The sequence below is a fragment of the Sus scrofa genome, chromosome 2 (assembly GCF_054392235.1).
Source record: "Sus scrofa isolate SSC_HxYL_T2T_F1_AM1 chromosome 2, Sscrofa_HxYL_maternal_Yorkshire_Landrace_v2.0, whole genome shotgun sequence".
Classification (NCBI taxonomy): Eukaryota; Metazoa; Chordata; class Mammalia; order Artiodactyla; family Suidae; genus Sus; species Sus scrofa.
The window spans coordinates 22,873,960-22,898,234 of NC_139384.1; the positions used below are offsets into that span (position 1 = coordinate 22,873,960).

At 37.4% G+C, this 24,275-nt stretch overlaps 1 protein-coding gene across 5 annotated transcripts in view; it reads left to right on the top strand.

Moving 5' to 3' along the window:
- LOC146405286 (uncharacterized) overlaps positions 1 to 24,275 on the top strand; it is a 952,516-nt gene that overhangs the window by 395,796 nt on the left and 532,445 nt on the right. For all 5 annotated transcript variants that reach the window (XR_014837049.1, XR_014837051.1, XR_014837052.1 and 2 more), the window contains one exon: positions 8,964 to 9,108. The gene's annotated coding sequence lies outside the window, so the exon portion shown is untranslated. The remainder of the gene's footprint in view (positions 1 to 8,963; positions 9,109 to 24,275) is intronic.

Consider the following 24,275-nt stretch of genomic DNA (forward strand, 5'->3'; position numbering starts at 1 on the left):
GTGGTTCCTAGTTGGATTCGTTTCCACTGTGCCATGATGGAAACTTCTGTTTTTATAATCTTTAATCCTCCCCACTTTGTTCCTTATTTGCTTTTACTGCCTTGCAAAGGAGTACCATCCATCCTTTACAAATCCAGCTATCCACTAAAAGCAGTACTTCTGTGTGGTCACCACTTCCTGCTGAGCTCCTTCATTGTAGCCAATGCTGAGAACCACTAAGTTCTGACTCGTGTTCCCTATATTGGCATTTAATACTGGATCTTCACTTTCTCAGGTGATTTTTTTCTGTGCCCTCTTCATTCAAGCCCGTAAGCCTCATCTATCCCATTTTCCATATCTACATGCTTACAGTAATGGGTGGGAGCCTATTGGAACTTTTAAATTTACTTACAGTTAATTTAAAGGGGGGTGCTGATTTTTTATCTTCTAGTAGTGGTAAAGGCATATTATTTTTGGTTGATGTTATAAATTTTGTGGGGAAGGTGTTGGCAAGATTTGAAATCAGGCCATTACCACCACTGCGTTCGAACCACTGGCTTTGAATTAATAGCAAAAAATTCAAAACTTTAGAAATGATATGGTCTGGATGCAGTTTTGAAAGCAGGTCGTGCCCTGAGCTTTCAAAGCCTGAGGCTGTAAGCCTATTGGAACTGTATATTTCAATATAACACATGAAAAAATGAAACATTTGAAATGAAGAAGAGATAGATGCTTACATGAATAAATAGATAGGTAGAAACTTATGGATATATAGTTAGACAAACACATTGTTAGGATGTATTTTAGAGGCAGATGGATAATGGAGAATTTTCCTGCTTTGTGAAGAATTAGCTGGTCCTATCTGTTGACTAAACAGAATATTAAAAAGGAGGGAATTTCCTGCCAGAGAGAGACTGATTCCTGGTGTTTCTCTGTCTGCATGTTCAAATGAAGCTGCATTAGATTGGCAACTGTTGCAAAGAAAAAGGTGAAAACAGTTAGCCAAAGTTCAAAGGAAGAGTTATTTTCTTAGGGCAAGCAGAATTTTTGAAGCATTTATCCCTCTGTATGGGTGATATGTCATGAGTAAGGAGATAGAGGTGTTAGGTCTGACTTGTGTTCCAGATCACAGACCTTTTCCAAAAGTTTCAGAGCTAAATTGTTGTCTTTCCTGGTATTGCCAATGAGTGGCTGTGTGTGTGACCATGCATATGAGAGAGCGAGACTGATGGAGATAAGAAGAAAGGGACCTGGATCTGCCTGCATTCCCACTACTTGGTAAGAACACAGGAGTTTTCTCTGGGTAGAAAGGGTACTACTGTGAAAGGCAGCATCGCTTAAGGACCCATGACTCTCCTAAATGAGCAAGAGAATTTAGGCAGAAAAAGAAGTAGATCCTCTGTGACATGGAAAGAAAGTGGAATCATTTCTTTTCAGGGTCACCAATGTTGGGGATCTAATCAAAGAGCATCTTTCATGAACCCTCAAATAACAGTAAAGTATGTCTCACGAGAGGTTTTTTTTTTTTTTTTTTTTTTTGCCAGGAGCTTAGAGTCAGAAGCCAGGGAATGCTAGCTAAGAAATTGGAAATATAGAGGATATAGAAAAGCAGATATCCAGCTTGGCAACTAGTCTGTGTAGTTATTCTCAGGAGCAGACCTTGCCTCTCACAGCAAAGGGCAAATTATTCTGGACTTTCCCTTCCATTTGCCATCTCTGTAACACATACACATGCACGCACACATATGTGTGCTGGAAAGTCGTCCAAAACTTTCTGTAATGGACAATTGGGGTGTAAAAGATAATAGCAATACCTAGAGCTGACCAAATAACTACTCCAAATGAGACCACTGTAAGCAAGAATGAAAGCATTTGGGATTGATATTTATCAGAAAATACTGATATCTTTTTTGAGGAAGGTCTGTATTGCTATGAATTTCCCTCTAAGCACTGCTTTTGCAGCATCCCATAGATTTTGAGTTGTTATGTCTTCATTATCATTGTCTCGAGGTATTTTTTAATTTCCTCCTTGATTTCCTCATTGACCCATTGGTTTTTTAGTAGCGTGTTGTTAGATCTCCATGTAGTTAGTTTCTTCTCATTTCTTTTCCTGTGGTTGATTTCTACTTTCATGCCATTGTAGTCAGAGAAGATACTTGAAAATCTCAAGTCAGCAACTTAACCCACCACATAAATGAATTAGAAAAAGGAGAACAAATGAAACCTAAGGTCAGCAGAAGGAAGGAAATTATAAAGATCAGAGAGGAAATCAATAAAATATAGATTCAAAAAACAGAAAAAGATAGAAAAAAATAGAAAAAATCAATAAAACCAAGAGATGGTTCTTTGAAATGGTAATCAAAATCGACAAACCTCTGGCCAGACTCACCAAAAAGAGGAGAGAAAAAACCCAAATAAAGTAAGAAATGAAAAAGAAAAAAATCACAGCAGATACTGCAGAAATAAAAAAAAAGTAAGAGAATACTATGAACAATTGTATGCCAACAAATTTGACAACCTAGAAGAAATGGACAACTTTCTAGAGACTTACAACCTGCCAAAAATGAATCAAGAAGAAATAGATCAACTGAACAGACTGATCACTAGAAACAAATATGTCATAAAAACACTCCCTACAAATAAAAGTCCAGGACCAGATGGCTTCACAAGCGAATTCTACCAAACAAACAAAGAGGAACATATACCCATCCTCCTTAAACTTTTCCAAAAGATTGAAGAAGAAGGAACTCTCCCAAAGACATTCTATAACACCACCATCACCCTAATTCCAAAACCAGACAAAGATACCACCAAAAAAGGAAACTATCAGCCAGCTTCTCTGATGAATGTAGACACAAAAATTCTCAACACAATTTTAGCCAACTGAATCCAACAACATATAAAAAAGATCATACACCATGACCAAGTGGGATTCATCCCAGGTTCACAAGGATGGTTCAACATATGCAAATCAATGTCATACACCACATTAACAAAAGAAATGTCAAAAACCTCATGATCATCTCAATAGACACAGAAAAAGCATTTGACAAAGTCCAACATCCATTCATGATCAAAACTCTTACCAAAGTGGGTATAGAGGGAACATTCCTTAACATAATCAAAGCCATTTATGACTAACCCACAGCAAATATAATACTCAAAGGAGAAAAGCTGAAAGCCTTCCCACTAAAATCTGGAACAAGACAAGGTTGCCCACTCTCACCACTTTTATTCAATGTAGTATTGGAAGTCCTAGCCACAGCAATCCAACAAATAAAGGTAGCCAAATTGGAAGAGAAGAGGTAAAATTGTCACTGTATGCAGGTGACATGATCCTATATATAGAAAACCCTAAGGACTCAACCCAAGAACTACTTGAACTGATCAACAAATTCAGCAAAGTAGCAGGATATAAGATTAACATTCAGAAATCAGTCACATTTCTGTATACTAACAATGAAAGATTAGAAAAGGAATACAAAAATACAATACCTTTTAAAATTTCACCCCCAAAAATCAAATACCTGGGAATACACCTGACTAAAGAGACAAAAGACTTATATGCTGAGAGTTATAAAACATTAATCAAGAAAATTAAAGAGGATGCAAAGAAATGGAAAGATATTCTATGCTCCTGGATTGGAAAAGTTAATATTGTAAAAATTACAAAACAATCTGCAGATTCAATGCAGTCCCTATCAAATTACCCATGACATTTTTCACAGAACTAGAACAAACCAAAAATTTATATGGAACCACAAAAGACCTAGAATTGCCAAAGCAATTCTGAGGAACAAAAACCAAGCAGGAGGCATAACTCTTCCAGATTTCAGGCAATATTACAGAGCCATAGTAATCACGTGTGGTACTGGTACCAAAACAGATATACAGGACAATGGAGCAGAATAGAGAACCCAGAAGTAAACCCAGACACCTTACAGTCAATTAATTTTCAACAGAGGAGCCAAGAATATAAAATGGGAAAAAGACAGTGTTTTCACCAGTTAGTGCTGGGACAACTGGACATCGTCATGTAAATCCATGAAACTGGAACACGCCCTCACACTATGCACAAAAATAAACTCAAAATAGCTTAAAGACTTAAATGTAAGACAAGATACCCTTAAACTCCTAGAAGAGAACATAGACAAAACATTCTCTGATATCCACCTTACAAATGTTTTCTCAGGTCAATTTCCCAAAGCATCAGAAATAAAAGCAAAAATAAACCAATGGGACCTAATCAAACTGACAAGCTTTTGCACAGCAAAGGAAACCAAAAAAAAAAAAAAAGTACAGAATGAGGAAAATAGTTAGAAACGATACACCTGACAAGGGCTTAATCTCTAAAATATATAAACAACTTATACAACTCAATGGCAAAAAATCCAACGACCCAATAAAGAATGGGCAAAAGACATGAATAGACATTTCTCCCAAGAAGATATACAGATGGCCAACATGAAAAAATGCTCCAACATCTCTGATTATTAGAGAAATGCAAATCAAAACTACTATGAGGTACCACCTCATAGCAGTCAGAATGACCATCATTAATAAGTCCACAAATAACAAATGCTACAGAGGGTGTGAAGAAAAGGGAACCTTCCTGCACTTGGTGGGAATGTAAATTGGTACAACCACTATGGAGGACAGTATGGAGGTACCTTAGAAAACTATACATAGAACTACCGTGTAACCCAGCAATCCCACTCTTGGGCATATACCAGACAAACTTTCTTTGAAAAAGACACATGCACCAGCATGTTCATTGCAGCACTATTCACAATAGCCAAGACATGGAAATAACCTAAATGTCCATCAACAGATGAATGGATTAAGAAGATGTGGCATATATACACAATGGAATACTACTCAGCCAGAAAAAAGAACAAAAGAATGCCATTTGCAGCAACATGGATGGAACTAGATAGAGACTCTCATACTGTGCAAAGTAAGTCAGAAAGAGAAAGACAAATACCACATGATTTCACTTATGTCTGGAATCTAATATATGGCCCAAATGAACCTTTCCACAATAATGAATCCTGGACATGGATAACAGACTTGTGATTGCCAAGAGGCAGAGGGAGGGAGTGGAAGGGACTGGGAATTTGGGGTTAATCAATGCAAAGTATAGCCTTTGGAATGGATAAGCCTTTGGATCCTGTTGTATGGCACTGGGAACTATGTCTGATCACTTGTGATGGAGCATGATAATGTGAGATTAAAGAATGTATACATGTATGTGTGACTGAGTCACCTTGCTGTGCAGCAGAAAATTGACAAAACACTGTAAATCATCTATAATGATAAAAATCATTGAACAACTTAAGAAAAAGAAAGAAAATACTGATATCAAATTGATTGCTTTTCTTCCCCACTCTTTTTCCAGAGAGTGGGAATAAAAAACAAGTAGATAATTGTTACTAATAAATGAAGAAGTAAATAAAATCTTTCCCATATATCACATCCCAGGATTAACTCTCCCACACCTTGTCACAAAGCCTAAAATTCTGCCACCAAAGATGCATTCCCTTTAGATTGTAAAAATGGCTAAAACCTGTGCTGTTTACCCTCCCAGGTTTGTTGAGAAGATTAAAAACAATGTATGTGATTACCATTGTGAAGTTGTAAAATAATTTTACCACTATCAAATAATAATATAATAGTAATAAATTGTAATCTGTAACTATCAATTCAACCCTGACGTCTGAGTTAAAAGATAGGTGTCTTACACAGATTTCTATATACTTTCTTTTCTGTTTTACTTACTGTGTCTGACCCCTTTGGCTAATTTGAACTAATAGGGAAGACTCAAAGAGCCAGAGGAAGAGGAGAAAAAATAAAGTTGATCAAGAGTGGATTATAGGTAGAAGAACATTTCAAAGAATATCTGATGGATAACAAAAAATAACTCTACAGAAGTTTGAAGACAGAAGACAAAATGAACAAAAACAATAAACTGTTGATCTCTTTTCCTTTTAATCAGTCCAGCAAGAAACAACTCTTATTACCTCACTGTCAATGACTATGATCCTTGCAGAACCCAGTTTGCTTACCTGTATTAGATACCTTTGAAAGATCCTTAAACTTCTCCTTTGCATTATATGTTCATTTTTTGAGTGCTAGGCACTACTTTAAGAACTTTACGTATATTGTATTATTTTAATACCTACAATGAGTAGGTACCAATATTTTTCCAACTTTAGGGAGGAGAAACTGAGGCACAGAGGTATTAAATAACTGGCTTGTTACACAGATGTAAATTGTAGAGTTAAGAAAGATTCAAACCCTGGAGTTCCTTTGGGGCTCAGCTGGTTAAAGATCCAACATCATCACTGCTGTGGTTCTGCTTACAGCTGTAGTGCGAGTTCAGCCCCTGGCTTCCACATGCCGTGAGTGTGGCAAAAAAAAATAATAAATAAATAGAAAGATTCAAACTCAGGAAGTCTGGCTTTAAAGTCATGCTCTTAATTTGAGAACTTATACTGGTAACTTTTATGGCCACTCTGCTGTTTCTGGGCAGAGGCATTTGTAAACCATCTATTTAGGTGATAATCTGATTGCTTCTAAAATGAAATTTTTTTTTACTCTTGCTTAGTTATTTATACACACGCATATACACACATATGTACACACATACACTCTTTCAAGCATTGTAAATTTCTTTTAATTTTAGGAAAGATGAGTGTCTTTTGGCACTTAATTCTTCTGTGCTCATGATTTGTGTGAATTTCCCTCCTCGATTTATTTTATCGTAAAAAGTATAACTTAGTGATTTATATTGCCATCCATTGAGAGTACTGAAGTAAGAATTAGTCTAGCTAAGACTACCATTTCTTAGCTTTGTGTGTCCTTGTTATTGTGTAAACATTTTGAGCTTCAATTTCCTTTTCTTTAGAAAAGGTAATTCTGTGCACCTCACAGGTGGTTATGAAGATTGTATAAGATACTGTGTAATAAACTCTAAAGGCCTTTTGTAAATGGATGGTGCTACTGATAACTAATTTGTCTCCCATTTCTTTATCATTTTTTCTTCTCCCTTTGAAAAATGAGATTTCCCTTGGTCTTCCATCCTCTGCCAATACTCTAGAGTTTAAGTAGATAACCCAGGTTTCTCACATAGTAACTTCATCAGAGAAGTAAGAAATATGTATTTGAAAGTGGAGAAAAATGAGGCCAAAGAGTCACACAGGGGAATTGGAACCAGAAGCAGTTCTGACTCAGAGTCTAAATCATTTTCTTTAGATTATAGTGCTTGCTTTTTCTCTTTTCCTTTCATTTCATCACACAGTATTTTTATATCTATTCAGAGCTTAGGAAGGAAAAAATGAAAACAAAAATTAATTCAAATCTCAATCCAGCAGGGTCTTTTTTCATCATTTTTCAGGTTCCTAGTTCTTTGTTTACATATAGATGTAAATTGGTAAAAAATTAAATTTCTACAGGACTTCATTGTTATGTGTCTCTATGTACTTTTTTGTATGTTTTATTATACTCATGTTCATTATTAAATATGATTCCTCACAATAATTTGTTTGAAGATTTAAGTAGTGGAATCATTCCTATTTTATAGATAAGGACACAGAGGCTCAAGGCAATGGGACAGGAAAAACTGCTGGCTGAGTGTTCACAGTTAGTTAAAGGAAGAGAGTAAATGAAAGGAAAAATATCCTTAAAGATTAAATCAGAATGAAAACTTACGTCTCACCTGAAGTATTACTATTTACTGCTTGATCAGAGGTATTCAACTGAGAATTTCCAAACCTTGATTAGAGAATTTATAACACATGAAAAACCAACAGCTTGTTTATTGTACTGGAATCTGTAGCACTCAAATGGCCAGTCATTTGTGACCCTGGCTAGGACTTTAAAGTCCAATTTGACATGGCATTCTAGCTGGTAAGCAGTAGATGCAGGTTCCTGCATCTGTTGGAAATACTCTGAGGATAAGAGAATTCTGTAGAAAAGAAGTGATTTTCAGTATGTAATGGATAATCATCGCACTCACATACATTTGCATATTTGCATATGTTATTTGGTAATTACCATATCTAATTGCTTTCTGACATTAGAAATTAGCTTGCCTGTTCATTTCTGCTTAGTGCCATTATAAAATATGTCACTGGAATCCACTGGACCCTGCAGACAGACCTATGCATATAGTGTGTGTCTTCCTTAACTCCCAAAGGATGTATCATATTAAAGGGATGATTTCAGGATTTCAAAATTAACCCTAACCTGTGACTTTCTGGAAGAAAGAGCTCATTCTTTTTTGGCAATTTCTAGAGAGATTATCAATCATGATGACTATAGTGCATGGTAACAGCTAGAAAATAATTAGAGTTTACATCTAATGAGTATTCATACCATGTTGGTATTATGTAATCCTAAAAATTATCATTATTTTACACAACAACAAACTACCATCACACACTTTTGCTGACACATACAAATGGTGCTCTAGACCAAAATGCTTACAAGCCATAAACTAAGATGCTTGTGGTGTGGACCAGGGTAAGTCACCAAGAACATCATGTGGGTGATGAAGGTTTGTTTTTTGTTTTTTTTTTTTTTATAATTCTGATAGAATATGTAGAAGTTGAGGTGTTAGAATATTTTCAGGGCAAGTTGCCTAATTGGCCTTCAAGAAATCTTATAGGCAGACATTAAAGTAGAAATCTTATGAAGTAAAATCTGTACAAGTGTGATGGCGAATTTATGTGGCAACTTGACTGGGATGCAGGTTGCCCAGATAGGTAGTTAAACTGTCTTTTCCAGGTGTGTCTGTAAGGTCGTTTCTGGAAGAGATTAGTGTTTGAATATGTAAGCTAAGTAAAGGAGGTGTCTCTCCCCACTGTGGGTGGGTACTATCCAACCCACTGAGGGCCGGAATAGAACAAAAATGTGAAAGAAGATTGAATTTGCTCTCTACCTGACTGCTCGCTTGAGCTGAAACATCAATCTTCTGTCCTCAGGGCTCCTGGTTCTCAGGCCTTCAGACCTGGACTGGAATCTTCACCATCAGTTCTCATTCTCAGACCTTGGAATTATACCACTGGTTTTCCTGAGTCTCCAGCTGACTGATGGCCGATCCTGGGACTTTTCAGCTTCTGTATTCATGTAAGGCAATATATTATAATAAATCTCTTTCCACATGTATAGATATAAGTAAATAGATATATCTGCCTACATATTTATCAATCATTTATTTATGTCCTTTATTGGTTCCGTTTCTCTGGAAAGCCTGAGTAATGCACTGATACTCTGATGTTCCTCAGCTTTGCAGGTCCAAAATCTTGAACTAGTTAGTGCAGCTGAGTTGGTGCACTGAATAAGCTGAAAATGCTAAATAAGCTCACAAGAGACTAAAATATGCATATCAAAATGAAAATGATTGGTTAATTTTGGGGTAAATAAGACATAGTCTCATCTTGTTAAAAATAATGATCAGAAGCTAGCTTGAGTATATATTCATAATAAAAATTAGTTAGAAGACCGGACAATTTGATGTTATAACTATTTTCTGTGATATACTGTCTCTGAGGGTCAGGATATTAGTTAATGTAGAACCTTTCCATTTGATTACAGTATTTATAAAACATGGCTAAGAATTTATATATGCTCACTCCTTTAGTTTGATTGCATCAAGGCTTGATTTGGTCTGGGAATGTTTCTTTTCATTTAAGGTAATTGTATATTACTGCTGTGATGCATCATGAGTTGCTTTTATAGTTTGTCTCTAAAAAATTAGACTTATTTTTCTTAAAAACAAAACAAAACATTTTAGGGACATCTCATTACTGTCTCATTCCAATGCCCAGAAATCTTTAAGAACAGTTGGAATCAACAGGAGCTTTTGGAAATGTTAAGACTATTCCTGTTATAACGTAAGTCCAATACTAAGCCTAATTGCACAAGTGAGGACTTATAGGTAATAATGAACAAGGTGGTAAAGATTAAAAAAAGAAGCCGCCTAGTGTGGTCTGAACAGGTAAAAATACAGTCAAGAGTTATGAGATGAGTTGGATGGATAGTGGGGAAAGATGGACTAGAGGTAGGTAGTTGCAGATTCTGGAATGAAATACTAATGTAAAATTCAGTCTGAAAGCAGAGCCATTGTCAGTCCTCCATGAGGAGGAAGAGGGCACCCTCAGGCCAGTCACAGCACCCACTGATTGAGCGCACCGTCTTCACCCTTGTCTGGATCCTGAAGACACAGAACTGAATGACAAAAGGAACTGTATCCCCTACAATCAATCTAGAGGGAAAGACAGACATTAAACATAAAAAAAAAAAAAAAAATCCATTAAATAATCCTGTGACAAAGTGCTAGAAAATAGGAGTTTAGAATTCCCTGGAAGGGTATCACAGTGGAATTAAACAGAATCGGGGGAGGGGGTGCAAGGAGACTGGGCTCTGAAGCAACTTTCTGGAATAATACAAGTTCATTTGTTTATAATTATGAATCTATAACTACCAGCAGGGAATTAGAATACCTAGAAAGCAAAGTAAGATACTAGTTGCTTATGTGTGCTCAGAGGATATGAGAATCTTTCTTTCATTTTTATTTTTAAAACCATTAATGTAAACCCTTGTCCTTGGGCAAACGTATCTGAGACTCATTGAATGTTTGGGTAATAACTGCTCTCCCTGGGATTCCAGGCTACATCATTTACTCGATGATCCTGTGCATATCACCAATTCCAAATGCCTTTTATAAGTATGGTTATGTGTCCTGGCCAGGAATGTGGAAGACTGAACATTAAGGAATTGTACCTGCAAACTGAGTAAAACTGCTGGGGGGCAGTGTGTGCACAGTAGGTGGGACTTATGTCCTCAGACCTCATTCATTTTGCAAATTGCCATCTGTAGCAAAACATGCAGCCAAGGTTGCAGTGGGCTTCTAGGGAGAGTGGTGTTAACAGACCATTTTTTCTCTCTTTTCTTGGGGTTTGAAATGTCACCAGAGCCTTGAAACGTAATAGAGGATATTAACATACATTCAGTTATATGATTCTTTTTATTATCATTCTGATTATTATTATCATTATTCACATCCTATTAGCTTTTCACCTTGAGCTAATGTGACATTTCAGTGCTATGGAAAATCAATGAGGCAAAATTTTCTCATGCTACCACAAACAATTACTGTTGATTTAAGTACAAAGACTAAATACCACATAGACAATGGATAAAGAGATTAAAATGCACACACATACATACCATCCATTATTGAGACTCTTTTAAGTGGTTTTCAAAATTAGTGTTTTCTGCTGGGAAGAAAAGATTCCCTTATTGAATGACCATAGCCTGAACTGAAACATGCTTTCAGCATAATTAGCTATGTCTTTACTTCTGATAATGATACCAAACTTTGGATTTAATTAGACTCTAATTGCTGTTTTAAATTGTCTTCTGCCTTAGACTTTGCTTTCTTTGCCATCTCATTCTGTTTTTTTTTTTTTCCATTTTCTATATTTGTTCCTGCAATGAGACCACAATACATAATAAGTTGGTCAAAATTTTTTAACAGAGAAGGTAGTCCTTGCAAGAATACATAGTATTTTCCAAAATCTTCTCTAATAATGACTTTGCATAACAGAGCAGAGCCTATTTGTCAAGCACGTTTTCTGTTTCTCCTGGGAAAGAGCTAGCTCATGCTTCCTTGAAGTTAGGTATGGACAGATGACCAAATCCTGGCTAATGGATTGTGTGTAGATGTGATTCTGGCTCAGAAAACCTTTCATTGGATCTTCCATTTCATTTCTTTCCATGTCCGCTGGCTGGAAGTTGAAATCCAGGCAAACTTGGATGTCCAGACTTTCCATGCCTTTGCTATACTGGGTTTCTTCCCCTGCTCCCCAACCCCCACCACAAGATTTTCATTGTGTGAGTGAGAAACAATCTTCTATTGGGTGAAGCCATAGAAACTCATGGCCCAGCTGTTTTTAGCCACTAGCATTGTCTTATCTAAAACATTTGCTTGATAATGTCTCCCATGGACCATTGGCTAATGTTATGTTTTACTATCCCTCTGAATTGTCAGGGTTTTCTAGAGAAACAGACTCTTAAAATATATTTAATAGGATATAGATAATGTAATAAGATATATAGTATATGTATTTATGCAAATTTAACTCTGTATAAAATGACTTATGTCAAAGAATTGGCTTACACAATCATGGGGGCTGGCAAGATTTAAATCCATAGGACAGTCCTGCAGGTTGGAAACTCTGTCTTGAGACAGAATTTCTTCTTCCTGAGATAACCCGTTTTGCTCTTAAGGCCTTTCCACTGATTGGGTGAGGGCCTCCCACATAATGGAGGCAGTCTTTTTTAGTGAAAGTATACTGATTGCAGATGTTAACCACATTTACATGATACTTTCCCAGCAACACCTGTATTAGTGTTTATAACTCTGGCCAGGATCTCACATTAAACTGTCATACTCTGATGAAGAAAACCTTCTTTACTTAAATCCAGAAGTTTAAACTTGGAAATTGTACAGGAACTTCTCATAAATGTAATGGGAATGTCTAAATAGAAATCTTTATTGGAAGTGCATGCTTTTTTAATTAGAAAAAGCATGTACATGCTAGGAGTTGCTAAATAAAACGTTCAGTGTCTAATCAGACACAATAATAAGTAAATGTGTGGATAAAGTTGAGTCTAAGAAGAGAAACTGTGGAGCCTAGGAAAAACTGAATTTGATTATCAAATTCAAAAGGTTTACAACATTGTGTTGGGAAAAAAACAGAACTGTCTATGGATTGGTTATAGCTGCTTTGTAAAATCTAATTACTAATACATCTCTTTGCCACTAAAAATATTGAAACAAGTGGAATCAGATGGTTCTCCTGAGATTAGTGACTCAGGAGATCCACAGCTGTCTTCTTGGAAGCATGAAAAATATGAAGATATAGGAGAGAGGCAGAGGCTATTCTCCACATGAAAGTTGTGATGAGAGTGAGGAGCATGAGCTGGTGGAATGTGGGAACATGTATGTGATTTCCATGGTCTCAGTCTAATCATAACAGGCAACGGTTTCAAATCATGTGTAAAACCTGACAGACGCTGTGTGTCTGGATAGTCACAGAATGAGGAGGAAACAACACAGCCTTTACCTGGCAGCTTAGTTCCTTACTGGCTTTGTGACCATGAGGAAATCACAAAACATTCTTTTTTTTTTTTTTTAATTTTTTTTTTTATTTTCCCACTGTACAGCAAGGGGGTCAGGTTATCCTTAGATGTATACATTGCAGTTACAGTTTTTTCCAAACTGTAGCAAACACAAAACATTCTGAGCCTCAGTTTCCTTACCTGTTATTTGAGAAGATTGGATTCATTGATCCCCAAAATGTCTTCCAGCTCTAACGTTTATTGATTATATGATGTTTCTTCTCTGAGGAGAGGTGTGTGTTCCTACTTACTCCCTGGTTGTAGCAAAGTATATGAAAGTTATTTTTAATTTAGCTACCCTTTAAAAATACATATCAGGAATAGTAACAGCCTTTATAAATATTTACTGAGAGCACTTAAGTGCTCGGGACTTTATATGTAATATGTAATCATCACACTATCCCAATAAGGTGAAGAAGACAATTGCTGAAGTCACACAGATTAAAAAGTGGCAGTGCAATGAACCACATCCAGGCTCTTCCATGCCAGGACCACTAGCCATTATTCTGTTCTATCCCAGGAGCCCTCTCAGCCTTTGTCCTGACTCCGTGCCAGGATGTATATGCAGCATTAGTGCCTGCATTTCTCTCCACTCATCTCAGCTCCCTCTTCAAGAAGCAGTGTCCACCCACACTGGCTTCTTATTGTGACCATTTCACCCCCCAAGACACCTGCACATGCCCCATCTGCCTTTACCACCAGATAATAAAATGACAGCCGGATGCTTCCCGTTTGCAGATTGCTTTTTACTTTGGCCATCTCTCAGCTGGCTGATGTGAAGTTTTCAGTTTGTAAAAGCAGGAAAGGGGCAGCCATGGGTAGAAGCCAGAGTACAGGCTGGCAGCTATTCTCTTCTTTTCCTGGGACATGTTTGCAATTGGTTACACAATTTAGAGAAAAAGAGAAGTTGAAATGAAACACAGTAAAATAGAAAAGCAAAGAGATTGCTTCTGAAAGGTGGTTAAATTGCCTGGGTCAGTGTCCCCTATGAAAAAGCTAATGGCATCTTCCCTGAGAAAGGCTCTTTCTTCTTTTGCAAGAAGAAAAGCTTTTTCAGGACCGTATAAAGAGCCCTCTTCTGCTCAACCTGGGTCACCCTTCCTCTGCTCATTCTCCACTTATTGTCAGATGCCCCACCCTACTAGGGATCACATAGCAATGCTGCCACACTGATGGAGTCATGCTTCCATCCATTTCCTTTCTTCAATTTTTCTTGCAAATGAACTCCTCAGGCCAGTTGTTTGTTACTGTTAAGATTTCTACCTGGAACTCCAGTGTTTGCTGAACAGCAAACTCTTGTCTGAGAGACTTGGTATGAATTAGAGCTGTGAAACATTACTGGTTTTATACCCAGATATCTAGATTTCACAAATCTGTGTGGTGATTCATCTGTTTTTCTCCAACTCATAATAGCCTAAACATGTCTCTCAACTCATTGTGAGGCATCAGATATCTTTGCCAAATTTCCTTCCTCAAATCTTCCTTGGTATTCTGGATATGTGTAAATATTGCGAAGATCTGTGTTGATTGGCACTACCCGCCTCAGCCACACTAGGATGTGTGCATTTCTGTATCCACATTCTGACATGGGCCCCTCTTGTCTTTGTGTGTGGTATTTGTTTCCCATAGTTATTGTAACAAAATTTCATGGCATAAAACAGCACACATTTATGAACTTCAGTTCTGCAAGTCAGATGTAGAGTATGAATCTCACAGAACTAAAATTAGCTGGTCAGCAGGGGTGCATCCCTCCCTGCAGGCTCTAGGAGAGAATTCAGTTACTGCTCATTAGGGTGACTGGCAGAATTCAGGTCCTGGGACAGTAGGGCTGGGGTCCCTGTTTTCTTCCTGGCTCTCTGCTGAGTTCCATTCCCAGCTCCTAAAGCCAAACTATACTCCTCGACTCATGGTCTCTCCCCTCTGCCTTCAAAGCCAGCAACAGTGAGTCTAGTCCTCTCATACCACATCTGTGTGACCCACTGTTCTGCCTTCCTCTTCCACCTCTTCACTCAGTGATTAGATTGGGTCCACTTGAATCATCCAGGATAATCTCCCTACATCAAGATCCTTAACTCTGAAGGTCATATCTGCAAATTTCCTTTTGCCACATAAAATAACATATTCCTAAGTTCCAGAGATGTGGTCATGTTTGATGGGGCCATTACTCTGCCTCTGCATATTATTTAGACCTCAGCTCAAATATTACTCTCTTGAAAGGGTCTTCCTTGATCCTAGAAAATATTATTTTTACAGTTATGATTATTACCTGCATTTATTTTGCTTTCATATTGTTTTCACTTGTTTATTGTCCATATCTCCGCCTAGAGTGAAAAGCTCCTTAAGCAGAGATTTTGTACTGCTATATTTCAAACACCTGAATAGTGATAGGTTCATAATAGCTACTCAATAAATTTCATTGAGTATACAAAAGCAATAAATGGAAATGCTTTTGAACCAATCTGGTGTAGAGGAGTCCAATTCTGAGTCTTCACACTCTTGCTAAACATTCCTCATGTCCATGATGGTTGCCAGAATGTTCACTGTCTTCATCAAAACAACCCCCCTTGCCTCTAAAAACTTGCCTTTGGCCAGGATATTTGAATAGCATATTCCAAGTATAGAACATTTCCCAGAGTCTGAGTTATGTAGTCCAGGAAAATAATACATGAAAGATGTGAGTGGAAGATACAGATTGGGCTTCTGTCTTCCCTATAGAATTCCTGAACATTGTGCCATGAGACTGTGCTCCTGAGCACTTTCTGCCACCAGCACATCTCTGTGCCAGCCTCCAGGGGGTAATAAGAGCTAAGTCATCCATCTCTCTCAAGAAGTAACATGTTTTTTGGAGAGAGGACATATTAACCAATGTTTATGAAAGGGGCACATTCTTTCTTTCCTGAAAAAAAGAAATTTATTGTGTCATATATTTTAGCTCTCCCTTATCTCAAACTTCTTTCCTTTCCTTTTGCTTTGCTTTATTATTACATCAAGCAGCCAACAAATAAAGTATTTATTTTCATAAAGGAAAAAGGAAGTGTTTCTCCAAAGTTCAAATCAAGAGTCTGTCTGTAAAAAAGCAGGAGAAATACTTCTGGCTATAAAAATGGAAGTCCACCATTTCAGAAACACCACACACACACACACACACACACACACACACACACACACACACACACACACACACACATTCTAGGCAGAATTCAGAAAGCTTAAGTCTCTTCTCACCAGAGCATGTCTTTATAGTAATGTTTATGGAGTACCAGGCATGAAATATATTCTGTGCTATGTATTCTCAATATATTACGTCATTTAATAGTTTTTTGGCCTTCTAGGTGGATATTGTTACCTCTGTATCCTGAAGAGATAGTATCCAAGATATTTTTTTTTATTTCAAACCAGGCTGCTTTATTCCAAAATCAGTGCTTTTTTCAAGAGTTTTCACTGCTCTAGATGTCATACTTTCTGCTTCCATTTAGGTCACTCTTTCTGTCTTCTTTAGACCTATACAGATACTACCCTTATGCTGCCCATGGGAGGATCTTTTTCTTAGTCTGCCTTTCTAGGGGAATATTCTAATGTTCAAGAAATACTTTCCCTTGTCTCAAAATACTACTTCCTTCAAAAACTTGATCTTATCCAAGATTTTCCAGAATCAATACCAACTTCAAGCAGCATGGCGTAATGGGAAAGATAGAGAACTTTAATTCAAGTTATGAATCTGCAGATTTTTAGTGGTAAGGTTTTGGGCTAGGGATGTTATACTAAGGCCCTTGGAAAATGGGAATATCTTCCTAAGAAGAACATTCATCAAAGCTCTACTCTAAGCTCTGGACTGGGACCGATACACTCTTTCATTCATTGTCTCGTTGTTTTATTAACAGTCTCTGAGCCTCAGGTTCTTTAACTCAAAAATAGCATTGAGAACTATAGAACCTTTCTTACTGATGGTAGGCAGATGCAGTGGCATCAATGTTATATGTTATGAATATGAAAATGATTTTCTAAACTGAAATACCCATACAAGTGATTGCAAAATCAAAAGTTAAATGATGAAAAGAATCTTAAGCTATTATAAGTAATAAGAATATTTAAATCTTGTGTAAATGGCAGTCCAACAGGGCAGGCTCTAAATGTGGAATGGAATAGAGATTTTATAATGTCATCAAAGTGCCTGTTTCTTAATGTCTTTCCAGTCTTCGACCCTCAGCATTGACTTGTTTTAAGGCTGGTTGCCTTTATGATGTTTAAATACTTTGCAGAAAAAATTGTGACCAAAGGGGTTCGTTCTCATGTCCAGCAGGGGTGAGAGAGAAACCATTCAGGCAAGAATTATACATAATAGTCTTCTCTTTAGTTTGACTGAGCCAGTTCATGTCTCCAAACCATTGCCAAATGAGAAAGGTTTACATTGAGAATGTCATTCACTAATGAACTCGGAATAACTAGAGATGAAGTCACTTCTCTTAGTCTCATAAGGGGTCAGGGGGACTTTCGAACACCGCTGGAGCTGTGTTTAGAAGAACACAGTTGAACTTCTGGGTAGGCAGCAAACAGATCTACTCTCATGAAGAACCTCTATGTGTCCTCCTCCAAAAGACAGACTAATCACTAATACAATTGCCTGGAGCCCATGTCATTTATTGGTCCCTTTGGTAATGAGTTGCTTTACTGAAAACTTTTTAGACAGGGGTAGGAAGAAGGTTCTACCCATAGATCAGATAGTCACAATTTCTTCCTACAATGTGCATGTTCTGTACAATGTGCTTTTGTTGCTCTTCCCATCAAAAGGTAGAATTGATTCCTCCATCTTACGAATCTGGACTTTCCTTGGAAGTGGCTTAAACCAATACACTGTAATAGATGTGATACTTTTCAGCCTAAGTTTCAAAAGGCATTATAACTCCTACTCTTGTTTGCTACCCTAGCTTCAATTTCCTTTTCCTTAAGAAAAGTTAATTATATGCACCTCAAGATGGTTATGAAGATTGTATAAGATACTCTGTAATAAACTCTAAATACTTTTGTAAATAGATGGTACTAATGATAACTAATTTGTCTCCCGTTTCCTTATCATCCCTTTTGTGAAAATGCTTGAGCTGATCTCCTTGAGGATGAGATATCACCTGGAAAGAGAGGTCAAGCCAACAACCAAAATGACCAAAGGCATGATTGCAACTTCAATCCACCATGTTTGAGGTGGTCTATTACACAGAAATAGATAGCTGTTATATCATCTAGAGCTCTGATTATTTAAGAAAGAAGGTTATTAATAGGTATAATTTTATTAGAACATAACCTGAATTACACTTATTATGTACATTTATATTTAGAAAGGATAAACCACAATATATTTTAAATGTTTATTTATAGTAAAAGAAAGGGAACAGAATGAAGTTGGAGTGTATTGAATCTAGACTTCCTTCTTGATTTGAATTAGGAATCATGAAATCATTATACATAATTATACCACACAATTAAAATTTTAAAAACAATCCTAAAAATCAGATCAAAACAAAAAGCAAATTAACAAGTTTCTCTCTCATAATAGAACTATTCAAAGTAACTTAAAGACACAGTGATTTGACTATACATGGAGAAGAAAAATAATTACCAGAAAAAAAAAAAAACACACAAAGAAGACAAACAAACAATATTTCCTTGGAATTCTAGGAAAATATCCATCCCTATTTATTAGAGTCCACTGTACCTTTTCCAGTCTTCAGAACTTTATTTTACAAAGAGAAAAATTCAATAGACCCATCTAGTAATAGCAAGATACAATGAATTTTAGTGTATTTTTTAACATAAGTTTTATCTCTCTTTTTTTTTTTCTCCTAGTAGATTATTCTAAGAAAATTGTCCATTGGATGAATCCCTGGATGAACAATAAAAATATGAGTCCTCATTCCTCCATTTAATGACTATTTTTCTCCTTTGTTTGTAATTAACTATATTTTACCAAGGGGGGGTATTTGACAGAGAGAAACAGGATAAAGATGTTATGCAGTCCAAATGTTCAGCAAAGAATTTTTTTTAGACTGTGCATTTGCCTTCAAATTAAAATGACTTGATAGGGAACAATTCAGAACTCTAAATAGTAAATGTTTTATTTGAAATATTCCCATAGTTTGCCTTTCAAAAAATATAACATTCACCTTTATGAAGAAGGTGAATGAGGAACTCAGAACCTTTTTATTTATGTATAGCCATGGATTTAGCAGCGACAGATTCAGCAATGTAGGACTAATTAGGGAAAGCAATCATTTATTTTTCTATTTTTTCTTCATTGAAAACCATATATATATAATTAGTCTCCCTGAAGACTGGAGTGTTTCTAGGATTTTTTTTTTTAACGAGAAGAAACGGAGTTTAATTTCTTAGAGCAGCTCTTCCAGATTGGTTTTGTGTTTAATGGATTGAGCTGATTGAGTGCCAGTGGAGAAGTAAAAATCTCTAACCCAAGAGTCGTTATGGATGCATTGGAGGAGAGACCTTGTTAAATTAGATAGCAAGCTAAAAGCAAACTTAAGATAAATTCCAACCCTATTCAACATAGAAGGTGCACTCATGTTTAGCCAGGCGCCAATGCTGAGAAAATCATGAAACAAAAATCTCCTTCCTTAAGAGATGGAAGGAAGTGAGGAAAAGAAACATTTGTAAAAAGAAAATTGATATGATGTGACAAAGATTGATGCATACACTGAATTCTCCTGGTATTCCAAGTGTTGATGGGCCAGCTTGAACTAGGCCAATAGACATGGTTTCAGAGAGAAGTTGATATGTGTGCTAGGGTTTTAAGTACAAGAAGGAAGTGGCCAGTTACACCAAAACGTTTAGGCAAGGAATGGAATGATGAAAAACACCATGTCTTGATTTAGAGTGCAACATGCATTTAGATAACGGAAAGTGATCTAGAAATTTTTAAGCATGAGCTTGTGAGACCAATATGACTGTTTAGTAGGAACAAGGGTTATCTGGGTTAGCATTCTTGGAACTGTGCCTCATGCGTTCCCCACTATTGTTCTGAGCCAATGCATTTTGGAGAGTAGCCAGAGGGATAAATTTGCAGATATCATTGTGAGCTGGGAATTTTGGAAGAATAGAGATCATGAGTGGTAGAGGTCATTAATAGCATCCAGTTAGCCTTTATTCCAGTATTTGGAAGGGGACTCAGTTGCTTCCTGTTTGCTTGCTCTTTTATATAGAAAATACTGATTTGTTGTCATTCTAAATAGTCTCTAATTACTAATAAGATATCTGGGGGTAGGAGTGGCCAAAGACGGTGGACTAGAAAGATCCTGAACTCATCTCTTCCCATGGGCGCACCAAAATTACAGCTATTTAAAAGCAACTATTGATGAGAAAAACCAGACGACTAGCAGAAAAGATCTACGACTAAAGATCTAAAGAAAGACCCACAATGACATGGGTAGGAGGGGCAGAGATGAAATATAGTCAAGACCCATACTCCTGGGTGTGAGACCCACAAGTAGGAAGGTAATTACAATTACAGAGGTTCTTCCCAAGGAGCAAGGAGGCTGAGCCCCACATCAGGCTCCCCATCCTGGAAGTTCTATACCAAGAAGATGGGCCTGCATTACATTTGGCTTTGAAGGGCAGTTGGGCTTACTTTGGGAAGAGCCAGAGAGCTGTGGGAGACAGAAACTCTACTTTTAAAGGGTATACATAAAATCTCACATGCTCCAGGACCCAGAAGAGAAGCAGTAATTTGAAAGGAGCCTGGGTCAGACCAACATTCTGATCTTGGAGAGTCCCTCGGTGAGGCAGGAGGCAACTGGAGCCCACCCTAGGGTTATAGATGCTGGCAGCATCCATTTTTTGGATCTAATTCTACCATAGGGACACTGGTGTTGGTAAGCAGCATTTTGGAACCCTCCCTCAAGCTTATTAGCATTGGGACCTTGCCCGACCACCTGTCAGCACCTGTCCTGGAAGATGCCAACGAAGTAACTTGCCAGGAGGAGACACTGACTTAAAAACCAGCAGGCCTTCTGCCTTAAGACACCCTGAGCCCAAAGCTGCCCTGGTCCTGGCCTTGTCTACCAGTGAGTCCAGGACCTGGCCCCATATTACTAGGGTGCCAGCACTAGCCCCAGGACCCATAGAGCCTGCAGCCACCCACCAGTGGGACAGTATTAGTTTCAGGGGCCCCCAGGACCCTGCAGCCAGCAGCCTTGTGAAACAACCCCACCCAACAGTGGCGGGAAGCCTCCACACAATCCTGGCAACCACTTGAACCAGGGCCTAGCCATCTCTACCAGGATCCCTCAGTAGTCAGCCTGCCAGAACAGAAGGACCCATGCAGCCCAAACAGGGGGTACCCCTAGAGCACATAGCACTGGTAACTAGAGGGGAAGTGTGCTGCTGGAACACATAAGACTCTCCTATGAAAGGCCACTTATCCAAGGCAAAATGTAACAAACCTACCAGATACGTGGGAATAAAAACAGAAAATTAGGCAAGATGAGACAACTGAAGAATATAAAAACCCAGAAGACCAATTAAGTGAAGTGGAAATAGCCAATTTACCCAATAGAGAGTTCAAATTAAAGGATGGTAAAGATAATCCAAGATCTCAGGAGAAGATTGGATGACCAGTGAGAATTTAGAATTTTTTTAAAAAAGAGAATAGATGAAAAACCAAACAGAGATAGAGAATACAGCAATTGAAATAAAAAATACACTAGAAGGAATCAACAATAGATAGATGATATAGAGGAATAGATCCATGAGCTGGATGACAGAGTAGTGGAAATATTTAAAGATGAAAATGGAAAAGAAAAAGGAATAAAGAGAAATGAGGGAGTTCCCGTCGTGGCGCAGTGGTTAACGAATCCAACTAGGAACCATGAGGTTGCGGGTTCGATCCCTGCCCTTGCTCAGTGGGTTAACGATCCGGCATTGCCGTGAGCTGTGATGTAGGTTGCAGACGCGGCTCGGATCCCGCATTGCTGTGGCTCTGGTGTAGGCCGGTGGCTACAGCTCCGATTGGACCCCTAGCCTGGGAATCTCCATATGCCGCGGGAGCGGCCCAAGACCAAGAAATGGCAAAAAGACCAAAAAAAAAAAAAAGAAATGAGGGTAGTGTAAGACCTCTAAGACAACATGAAGTATACTAATATTCACACTATAGGGGTCCCAGAAAGAGAATAGAGAGAGGAAGAGGAAGAGGATATTTTTGAAGATATGATATCTGAAAATATCCGTAACCTGGAAAAGGAAACAGATAATGCAGGTCTAGGAAGAAGAATGTTTCAAACAGAATCAACCGAAAGAGGACCACACCAAGACACATGGTAATAAAAATGGCACCAATTAAAAAGAAAGAGAATATTAAAAGAAACGAGGGGAAAGCAACAAGTTCCGTATGAGGGAACTTTCGTAAGGTTATCAGCTGATTTTTCAGCAGAAACTGCAGGCCAAAAGGGAGTGACACAATATATTTAAAGCAATGAAAGAAAAAAACCTACAACTAAGAATAATCTGTCCAGTAAGGCTTTCATTTGGATTTTATGGAGAAATCAAAAGTTTTATGGACAAGCAAAAGCTGTAAAAGTCCAGCACCATCAAACCAGCCTTACACAAAATGTTAAAGGGTCCTTTCTAAGCAAAAAAGAAAATGCCACAACTAGAAAACATGAAAATTATGAAAAGAAAAATCTCTTTGGTAAAGACAAATGTACAGTAAAGGTAGTAAATTAGCTATGTATAAAGCTAGGGGAAGGATAAAAGACAAAAGTAGTAAAATCATCTATATTCACAATAAGTATAGTTAAGGAATATACAAAGCAAAAAAATGTGTAAAATAAGATATCAACACTGGGACAGGAGAAGTAAAATGCAAGGTTGTTAATATTTGAATCTAACAGGTCAGAAGCTGAAAATAACCACATATTTATATAGAGAGATTGCTATGTACAGTGTGAGGAATTTAGTTATAACTAGGTAATATCATTCTATGGTGAGATATTATCGCTAGACTTACCATGGTGATTGTTTTGCAATTTATAGAAATACCAAATCATCATGGTGTCTAATAGGAACTAACATAGTGGTATAGGTCAATTATACTTCAAATGTAAACTCATAGAAAAAGACATCAGGTTTGTGGTTACCAGAGTTGGGAGTTGGAGGGGGAGAGGGAATTGGATGAATGCAGTCAAAATGTATAAACTTCTAGTTGTAAGGTACATAAGTACTAGGGATATAATGTTCCTAATAACTATAATTAACACTGTTGTATGTTATATATAAAAGTTGTTAAGAGAGTAGACCCTAATAATTTAAAAAATTTTTTTGTTTCTGTATGAGATGATGGATATCCACTAAAATTATTATGATAATCATTTCATGATGTTTGCAAGTCAAATCATTATTTTGTGTGCCTTACCCTTACACAGTGCTGTATGCCAATTATTCCTCAATAAAACTGGAAGGAGGAAAAAAAGATACCTAAAGAAGTAATGGCACAATGACTCCTTGGTCAGGCTTTTCACTGCATGAGATCCTCATAAGATAAAGGGCATAGGGATGCAGGGCTCCCTCTTGCTGATGGTGACAGATTGCCCAGGTGAGCCTGTGGAATTGGAATGGGAGTAAGAGGGCACTAAAGGTTGGTCCTCATGCAAACTTGCCAGATACCCAAAGAATAGAGTTAAGACATTGGTTTTCAGTATAAGGCGAAGTGGTAGTAGTGTTAACGGCAGGGAAGGAGGGAGATATGACTAGTGTTATTATCCAATTTATATCTTGCCTGAGTTGATGTGTGGGCCTTTAGATTTGGTTATAAGGAATTTTCTTTCTGACATGATTTCTGACCACAACTGGAGATAAAGCAGTGGGTTGGCAATGTGTATTTATTTTCTGTGGTGATTGACTACTATGATTTGGTGATTCTTAAGCACCCAATACCTATGGTCAGTACATCTTTGCTGAATGAATAAATAAAATGTGCATCTTCTATTATACAAGAGGTTTTCACACCGTAACATATGTTAGAGAAAGTAAAAAACCTTGTGTAATAAATTGCCAAAAATGGCTGTAAATTCTTCCCAATCCAGAATGCAAATCACATTTGAAATAAGATT